The sequence below is a fragment of the Chiloscyllium plagiosum genome, unplaced genomic scaffold (assembly GCF_037043375.1).
Source record: "Chiloscyllium plagiosum isolate Xiang-an unplaced genomic scaffold, Cpla_swu_hap1 HiC_scaffold_20, whole genome shotgun sequence".
Classification (NCBI taxonomy): domain Eukaryota; kingdom Metazoa; phylum Chordata; class Chondrichthyes; order Orectolobiformes; family Hemiscylliidae; genus Chiloscyllium; species Chiloscyllium plagiosum.
Genome location: NW_028270158.1, coordinates 41,674,940 through 41,685,610, shown reverse-complemented (window position 1 = coordinate 41,685,610; position 10,671 = coordinate 41,674,940).

Genomic DNA, 10,671 nt, shown 5'->3' with positions numbered 1-10,671 from the left:
GATTCTATCCTGGCAAATTAAAATAACACAACCTTTTATGTACCATTTGTCTCAAGAAATTAATCATTAAGATCACTGCTTTGTTTGAGATGACAGAACTCACAGTTGCTAATCCACAATCCATGTTAAAAAAAATTGAATTGAAGTCTGAACAATTTGGCAAATTCATTGAATTATTGTTTAAAAATCTCCTAATTCCTTTGCACCAATCAACATCTTCAGATTTTTTTGATAGTAAAACAATGACCATTGGCTTCATGTTAGCATGTAATGTGTCCTTTCTCCTTCAAATATCCCAAAATGCAGCCACTTCTGGACCAAAGTTTCCTGGAGCTTGAGTCTTATGCACAAAATATACTGACTTTGTCAGATAACACAAAGTTAATGTACATCCCAACTTGACTGGCCATTTGAGCATGTCTCTTGTTAATACAGGAGTAACTGCCAGTGAAGGTCTATTGGCACAAAACACTCCTCCAATATGAGGGAGAGGGGAATTGCGCATCAACTGAGATACACGGAAGGCAAGGAGATAGTGGGTGCGAGAAAATGGAAAATGAACAAAAGATCATCAACAGATAAAATTAGATAACCCAGAAGCAGTAATATTTCAGGAAATGTAAGGCAGGGAGGAACTCAGGAAAATTACAATCACCAGAGAACTGGTACCAAATAAATTGTTGAGAGTTACAGGCTGACAAGTGGCTGGGCTGTGATCGATTTCATCATATTTCTCTAATCAACCTGTTTAATGATGTTATTACACAACAAAGGAGGAGGGCCTCTATGAACTTTAAAAAAAGTCATGATTTGGAGATGCCAGTGTTGGACTAGGTGTACAAAGTTGAAAATCACACAACACCAGTTTATAGTCCAACAGGTTTAATTGAAAGCACTAGCTTGTCACCTGATGAAAGAGCAGTGCTCCAAAAGCTAGTGCTTCCAATTAAACCTGTTGGACTATAAACTGGTGTTGTGTGATTTTTAACTTTAAAAAAAAGTGGCATGTAAGATAGTTGGTTTCAATTTTCCAAAATTCCCTAGATTCAGGGAAGGTGTCAATCGATTGGATGATAGATAATGTAATTCCTTCTTTCAAAAGGGGAGAAAGAAAGCAATTAGCTTAATATCTGTATAGTGAAAATGTTAGAATTCATGATTAAAGAAGTTAAGGCAGTGTATCTAGATAATTTCATGGTGACTTAGTAGTTTGTACTGCTGCCTCACAGCGCTAGGGACCAAGGTTTGAATCCACCCTTAGGTGACTATCTGAGTGGAATTTTTCACATTCTCCCCATTTCTTTGTGTGTTTCGTCCAGGTGCTCCATTTTCCTCCCACTGTCCAAAGGTTTGCAGGCTAGGTGGAGTAGCCATGGAAAATGCAGGATGTTAGGTTGGGGGTGGTGGGTCTGGGTGGAATGCTGTTCAAAGAATCAGCAGGGACTCCATGGGTTGAATCTCGTCTCTCAATTTACTTTCATTTAGAGCATAATCTGCCTTCCTGTTTTTGCTTGCAAAGTAGATAACCTCATATTTATCCACATAATGCTCCATTTGACTACATCAAAGGGATACTCTTGCATATGAATCACAAAAAGTTAGCTTGCAGGTACAACAAATAATTAGGAACACTAAGAGAAGGTTATCATTTATTGTGAGGGGAACTGAATACAAGTTAGGGGCTTATAATTTAGTTATGCAAGACCACGTCTGGAATACAGTGCACAGTCTTCTCATTTAGGGAAAGATGAAAATGTATCAGATGCAATTCAGAGGAGGTTTACCATACTAACATCTGAAATAAGAGAATTATCTTATGAGGAAAATTTGGATAGGCCAGGCTTGTAGCTCATGCAATTCAGGAGAGTTACAGGCCATAAGCCCAAAAGACGAGGAGCAGAATTATCATCGAGTCTCCTCCACCATTCAGTTATGGCTGATATGTTTCTCAACCCCATTCTCCTGCCTCCTCCCTGTAACCCTTGATAGTCTTACTAATCAGGAACTTATCCATTTCTGTCTTGAATATACTCAATTATGAAACCTCCAAAACCACTGGCTAAGAAATACCTCCTCATCTCTGTTCTAAAGAGTTGTCCCTTCACTCTGAGGCTGTGCCCTCCAGTGCTAGTCTCTCCTAATATGGAAACAATTTCTTCACATCTACTCTATCCAGGCCTGTCAGTATTCTGTCAGTTTTAATCAAATACCTCCTCATACTAAATCCCATTGAGTACAGACCCAGAGTCCTCAACCACTCCTCATAAGATAAGTCCTTAATACCCAGCATTATCCATCTAGACTCGAACGTTTGCTTGCTGTCTCTCCATGGATGCTGCCTGACCCACTGTGATCTCCAGCATTTGTTGTTTTCAGTACAGATTCCAGCAGCTGCAGTAATAGGCTCCTCCATCATTCTTGTAAACCTCCCTCCAATGCCATTGCATTATTCCAAATGTAGTCTGACGAGAGCTTTATACAGACTCAGCAGTATTTTTCTGCTCTTGTATTCTAGCCCTCTTGAAATGAATGTTAACATTTGAGTTTGATTTATTTATTGTTGTCACATGTACCAACATACAGTGGAAAGTGTTGTTTGGAGTGCTACACAGTCATAACGTACATCAGGTTAGCAGAACAGAGTGCAGAATACAGTGTTACAGCTGCAGGAAGAGAGATCAGAATTAACATTTGAGAGATCCATTCAAACGTCTGGTAACAGCATGGAAGAAGCTGTTCTTGAATCTGTTTGTGCGTGTATTCAAACTTTTATACCTTCTGCCTGATGGAAGAGGGTGGAAAAACATATAACCAGAGTGGGAGGGGTCTTTGATTATGATGGTTGCTTTCCTGAGGCAGTGGAAAGTAAATGGAGTTAATGGATAGAGGGCTGCCGGACTCCTTGTGTTCATGACTCCTTGTGGACATGCCAAATTTCCTTAGCTTCCTGTGGAAGTACAGACATTGTTGTGCTTTCTTGACTGTTGCGTTAATGTGGAACTCCCAGGCACTTGATGCTGTCAACCATCTCCACCTCAGCACTATTGATGAAGGCGGGGGTGTGCCGTCCACTTTCCTTTCTGAAGTCAATGACCAGCTCCTTCATTTTGCTGACATTGGTGGAAAGATCATTGTCTTTACACCATGCTACTAAGCACTCAATCTCTTACTTGTATTCTGTCTTGTCTTTGTTTGTAATCCGACTTACAACAGTGGTGTCATCAACAGATTTGTAAATATAATTGGGGCGAAATGTGGCCACACAATCATGAGTGCATCAGGAGTATAGTAGGGGACTGAGAATGCAGCCTTGTGGGACATCAATGATAAGGAATATGGCAGAGGAGGTGTTGTTGCCTATTCTTACTGATTACAGTCTATGGGTCAGGAAGTTAACAATCCACATACAGATGGCCTGACATGGGTATCCTTTTGTCCAAATGTTTCAGGAATGAGTGTAGGGCCAGAGATGGCTTCTGTTGTGGACCTGTTGTGCTGGTATGCAAATTGCAAAGATTCAAGGCAATTTGGTAGGCTGGAGTTGATGTGAGCCATGATTAACCTCTCGAAGCACTTCATAATTATATAGGTCAGAGCCACTGGTGATAGCCATTGAGACAGGCTGCATGATTTGCCTTCCTAACTGCCAACTGAATCTGCAAGTTAACCTTGAGAGGATCGTGGACTCTGACTCCCAAGTCTATTTGTGTTTCAGATTTCTGAAGCATTTACCTGTTTAGAAATAGGTTATGCCTGTATTCTTCCCACTAAAATGCATAATCTCATACTTTCCCACATTGAATTCCATCTGCCAAATCTTTGCCCATTCTCCAAGCCTGTCCAAGTCCGTCTGCAGTCACCCTGCTACCTCAACACTACCTTTGTCATCTGCAAACTTGGCAACAATGTCTTTGATTCCTTCATCCAGATCATTAATGTATAATGTAAATAGTCGTGATCCCAACACTAACCCCTGCAGACCTCCACTAGTCATTGGCTGTGGGAAAAAACTGGAGCAGAAACAGGAAGAACATACAAACTCCACACAGATAGTTGCCCAAGGAGGGAAATGAACCGAGGACACTACAAGGCAGCAGTGCTAGCCACTGTGCCGCCCTCTGCTCATTGATGCCTCTGCCCCTCATTTGCATGTATATATATTTATGCATGTAACAAGAGTGTTTGAATTATTTTTTTAAATTAATGACACCCATCCTCATAATATCTGATCTAAATATTGCAAATGGGCTGACTAGCTGCAATATGATATGTTGACCTCACTTATATGAAATTTGAGGGCTCGATGTGGCTCCAAGGTAGAACTGGTACAGCTCTGTGTGCTTAGCACCCACAAAGTAACAGACTGTAGAGCCTCATGCATTATATATCCCTGATCAAAGCATCTTCCCAGAAGGGGCTTGGATTCCATTGTAAGCTTTGATTACTACAATTTTAAACAATGTTGAACACTCATTTTCACAAGGACATTTGTGCAATAATTGCTTAAAGTGAATTACACCGTATTAGGGCACAATTTATTGAGAGCTTTATGACCTTGTAAGCAATATACAGTGTAATACGTTTTTCCACATATAGCATAGTTTCTCATAAATTGCAGTTTGAATTCATTGTTGACCATCAGTTAAAAGGCATACAAACTGGAAACAGTCCTCAGTACCAACTGCAAACTTGTGCAGTTTTTCTTTACTTGTTCATGTGATGTGGATGTGCTAGCAAGGCCTGCATTTTATTACTCATTCCTAAAGAAGGTGATGGTGAGCCAGGTTTAGAGGGATATGGGCCAATTGCTGGCAAATGGAACTAGATTTATTTAGAATACCTGCTAGACATGGATTAGTTGGACCAAAGGGTCTATTTCCATACTGTATATCTCTATGACTCTATGACCTCTTTGAATACAATTTAGTGGCTTTTGGGCCATTTCTAAGGGTTGTTAAGAGTCAACCACAGTGCTCTGGTCCCAGAATCTCAATTAGACCAGATCAGATTATGACAGCAGATTTCCTTCCCTGAATGACATTTATGAATCTGTTAGGTTTTCACAACAATCCTTAATTTTGTGGTCACTATTAATGAGATTTCAGGTGTATTTAATGAACTGAATTTGAATTCCCACCAGTCAGGATTTGAACTTACTAAATTAATTCTTATGTAGTGAAAGTGTCTCCAGTTTCAGCTTTGCTGTTTATTTTTCATTTAATCTATCTCCGGCTAGCACAGATCTAAATAAAAATAATTTCAATTCAGTGGGCACATAATATGCAATATAGTGAGCACATAGATGCTGCAGACATCACAGTGCCTAACAGGATCATAGCCAGCTCTGTACTGAACCAGCTCTTTGCTCATTTTATGCTGTTTCTATTTGGTTTTATTATACATATGAGCAGTTATCTATACTCATTAAATTTATGAGCATCTGATGGTTATGTGCCAAAGAAGACCTTATTATGTCTGACAGCATTAATCTTTGATTTGTCGCAAACATATAGCAGAAAATCCTTTCTATTACATCTTTTCTACTGTTTGGACCACAGAGTCTATAGTGAGTTGGACTCTAAACATCTGAATAACAAGCTGTGAGGTCAATCAGTACATACAAGCAAGAAACACAAGAGGGTGCACAAAGCCCAAACCACTGAGTCTGAACACTCGAGTTTTGTTGGTTGAGTTCTGGTTGCCTTACATCAAGTGTAGAGTCTGTTGTGAAATAAAGACTTGAATTTACACAACAGCTTCCATGATCTTCCATGGGTGGCACGGTGGCTCAGTGGTTTGCACTGCTGCCTCACAGTCAAGATTAGAGTGGTGCTGGAAAGGCACAGCAGGTCAGGCATCATCCAAGGAGCAGGAAAATCGACGTTTTGGCCACAAGCCCTTCATCAGGAATTTCCAATGCTGCCTCACAGTGCCAGGAACCCGGGTTTGATTCCAGCCCCGAGTGACCATCTGTGTGGGGTTTGCACATTTTCCTCCTGTCTGCAAGGGCTTCCATTTGTGCTTCGGTTTCCTCCCATGGTCCAAAGATGTGCAGGTTAGGTGAATTGGTCATACTACATTGCCCATAGTGTTCAGGGATGTGTAGGTTAGGTGCATTAGTCAGAGGAAATGTAAAGTAATAGGGTAGGGGTAGGGTATCTGTCTGGGTGGGTTACTCTTCGGAGGGTCGGTGTGGATGATTTGCAACCAATTAAGTACTTATGATGTGTAAGTTCTATGCGTAAGGCAAGTGCAGTTGTCAATTCGCACACAACAATCTCCCACACATGGCAACGTAATAATGATCAGATAATTTTTTTAGTGATGTTGATTGAGTTGTTTCAAGTGGAGAGGGACTGAAGATCCCAGGCCAGTTTGGGGGTGAAGAAGTGGTAACAAGAGTCATTGCCACAGTCAGAGATTCCCAATGCTACAGTAGTCATCAGTGAAAGAAAGGCATTTATCCAAATAACTAGATTTAGATGATCTCTTTCCTAGATTTGTCACAGTACTTTTGGATCCCATTGTGCCCCGGGTGACAGGAAATGCAGGTAACTGAATTAATCAGAATTAGTCAGAATCCTGACTGCAGATGAATATAAAAGGTTCCATGGCACTATTTAAAAGAACAGGGGGGTTTTCCTGGTCTCTTGGCCAATATTTGTTCCTTAACCAATCTTATTATGACATCGCCGTTAGCTGGGTCTTGAAATACATAAGTTTACAGCCTCATTCCCTACACTTTAATAAAGACAACATTTTAAAAATAATATTTAATTGAGATATTCTGAGATCTTGAAAGAAGCTGCACATGTACATATGAATGTGAATAATGGAAAGACCAGCCAATCCATCAACAGTTGTGTGGCCCTGATTGAAGATGCCAATTAATGTTTAATTATTTTGAAATTTGTTCATGCAATGGCAACAATGACAGTATTTATTGCCCATTCTTAATTTCCTTGAGAAAAATATGGTGAGCTACCTTCTTGATCCTATGTGGCCTGAGTGATATATGTATTCCCAAAGTGTTTCCTCTTAGCCTCTGGATGCATAACTGTTCAGAATTTACAGCACAGGGATAGACAAGCAACACTTAAGCAGCATTCTCTTTAAGATATGAGACCAATTAGGGTTGCACACAGCAAAGGAAAATTAGAAGGAATATCAGTAGGGAATTCCAGGATTTTGATATTGAAGGAATGAATGATGAAAAATATCCAAGTCGGAATGGTGCGTGAAACACAGGGAAATGTGCTTTGTGTCTTTGTGTCTGCTGCCCTATTTCTTCTAAGTAAGAAAGGTCATGTGATGCAACAGTACTGTCAGAGAGATTTTGGGGAGTTGCTGCAGTGCATCCTGTAGAAAACTGCTGGTACCATGTGCAGTTGTCGAGAAAGTGAATGTTTAGGTTTATAAATAGAGTGCTGGTCAAGCAGGCTGCTTTGTCCTGAATGATGTTGAATGTCTTAGGGGATGTTAGAGCTGGACTTACCTGGGATGATTTTGTGCTGTGGGTCTAAGCCTAGGAAAAGTGTGTTAGGGAAGTTCAATTTAGTAAGGGAGATGTTGTGGGCATCAACAATTCAACATCTAGGCTATCATCAGCATATTTTTTGCCGGAGAGTTAATTGCTCCCCCCACCCCCGAAAGACGATTAACATGTATCAACACCTTCGTTTTTCTGCTAGCAAGACAATACTTAATCCAAAAATCTAACTTTTCATTAATTTTGTGTGGTTTGCTTCTTAAAAACTTCAATAAGTGAAATCTTTCTCAAAGCTAATTAAGTGTCCATCAGTCCCACTAATTTTGTTGCATGTTTATAGATTTTTATTAGATTACTTTACTAGGATATCACTGACTGCTGAATATTTTCTTCTGGACATTTCAGGTCTGGTTAATGACTATTCTCTGACTGTGAAGAAGGCATGACTACTTGTTTTTCTCTATAATTAAATGTCAGATTCTCAGAAATTGAATGTTTGAAAGCTACATAATTACATAACCTTGTGATTTTGTGGATTTTTAGTTTATGGAGAAAAATGACCACCTGCTACCCAAAAGATTGAACCTACCCCATAAGATGGAGAATTAACTTGTTTAGTAAGATGAATATTAGATATGACCCTTGAGTTTATCATTCATCTAATACATAAAATACTATCATGTGTTCACTCCTGTTGTTTTACTTTCTGGTGTGAAATTCCCTAATCCATGTTACCTTTAAAAATATTGTTGCTTCCCAAATCCCTTCCTATCTTTCCCTGAATTGCATGTTTAAATCTCTCTACAGTACTGAAACAATTAATATCAAAGAACAACGAACACCTTATGTGATGATGACAAAAGTAAACATCCCCTTCTCAACCTTCTTAACTTAATTTCAATTTTCATTTGGTTGACTGCTGTCTCCCTCAAATGTTTCTTCATAATCATTCAGTTCAGTGAGATGGTTGTCATCTGCTTTCATTCTTCCTTGTCAAAGATCACAGCATATAAATCAATCCAGCATTTAAAATTACCCAATTTCTCAGTCCCAAAAATCATGTTTTTGTATATATTCAGTTAAATTGTTAATTTTCTTTTCTAACATTAAATTTCAAATATACAGAAATGTCTTGCAACTAAATGTTGAGAAGATAAAGTCATGTTTTTAAGAAAGCTCTAACTCCTTTCCTTAACTATTGACTCCAACGGTCTCCCTTGCACACTGAAAACAACAAACGCGGGTGATCACAGCAGGTCAGACAGCATCCATGGAGAGAGAGCAAGCTAACGTTAACTTATTGTTCATGAAAAAGATGGATTCACAGGCTAATAATGTCTGTTACATGAACTGCAAGATTCTGTGATACGAATCAGGCAGTTTCTGGGGTTAGCAATGCTATAAAAATACAAGGAAGCATGTAATTAATTTTTTTAAATGTTTCTTCAGCTTATCAATCCAGTTACTTCCATATGGTAAACAATCTACTTATGAGAGACTGTTTAAGTTCATTAAATCTCCTTTTGAAAGATTTCTCTACCTTAAGAAATAGAATGAGCAGAACTGTGGCAGATGGAGTTTAATGTAACCATCAACAATTGGAATTTCAAAACATAAGAAGTAGGAGCAGGAAAAGACCATCTGACCTGGTCCACTACTTAAAACAATCATGGTTCAACTTAGCCACTCACTCACTGTGTTCTTTGATTTCTTGAAGAACAAAACATCAGCCTACATTGACCTTAAAGACGTTAAATGATGCCCAACCACAACCCTCTGGTAGAGAATTCCAAAGTTTCACTTGTCTTTGAGTGAAGTTTCTCCTTATCTCAGTCCTATATTTTGGCCCCTTGTCCTGAAATCATGCCCCCATGTTCTAGATCCCCCTGCCAGAGGAAATAACCTACAGTGTCTGCCATGTAAGGCCCATGCATAGACTTGACTTTTTCAACAAAATCATCTCTTATTCTTTTTAACTCCAAAGAGCATGGACCTAATTTACTCAAACTCTCATTATTAGAAAACCCTTTCATCATTGGGAAAAATCTAATACATCATTGCTTCTGTTGGAAGTATGTTATTCCTTAAATATGGAGACCAAAATTTCACACAGTAATCTAGGCATGTACAGTACAATTGTAGCAAGACATCTTTATTTGTGTCCTCCAAACCCCTTCTAACGAAGATCAGCATTCTATCTGTTTTCTTAATCACTGAACTTGTATGATAATGTTTTGTGTTCCTTGTTCAAGCACACTAAAGTCTTTATGAACATCAACATATAGAAGTTTCATGTTATTTTAAAAAAACTATTCTAATGAAAAAAGTGAATAACTTTGCATTCCCCTACATTACATTCCATCAGCCAGCCTGTTGCCTACTCAGTTAACCTGTGCATTCTCTTTGCAAACCTCTTTTTGACCCCTCACAGTTTTCTTTCCCACACAGCTTTGTATTATCAGCAAATTTAGACATGTAACTTTCTGTCTCATTAAATACAAATTTTGAATCACTGATGTCCCTGCAATGTTCTTTGTGGCACTCTTCTAATCACAGCTTCCCAACTTGAAAATGCTTCATTTATTTCTGCTCATTATTTTCTATCTATTGACAATCCACTTTCCATACAAAGACATCATTTCATAAGCCTTTATCTAATTTATTAATATTTTATATAACACATTATCAAATATCTTTTGGAAATCTAAGTTTACTGTATCTACTGGTTTCTCTTTATCTATTTTACTTATTGCATCCTTAAGAGTTCTAACACATTTGCCAAACTGGGTTTCTCTTCATAAAACATATAATTATTCTACACATTCCTTGAATGCATTGTCAAGGCTTCCTTAATGAATAGATTTCAGCACTTCCTAAGTGACCAACAGCTTGCCAACTGGGTTATAGTTCTGTTTTGTTTTCTTTGCCTCCTTTTTGATTGCAGTGTTACATTTGCTAACTGCTAATCTTCTGAAACTATCCTGCAATGTAGGAAATTTTGGAAAATCATGGCCAGTACACCCATTTCTTTTGCAGTTATCCCTTTTATAACTTTAGAATGTAGCCAGCAGGTCCTGCAATTTATCAGATTTTAGTCCTTTGAATTTCTCCAGTATTTATGCAGTGCCTCTAGGGGAATTAAACTTCTCAAGATATTTCACAGGAGCACTTACCAGACATAA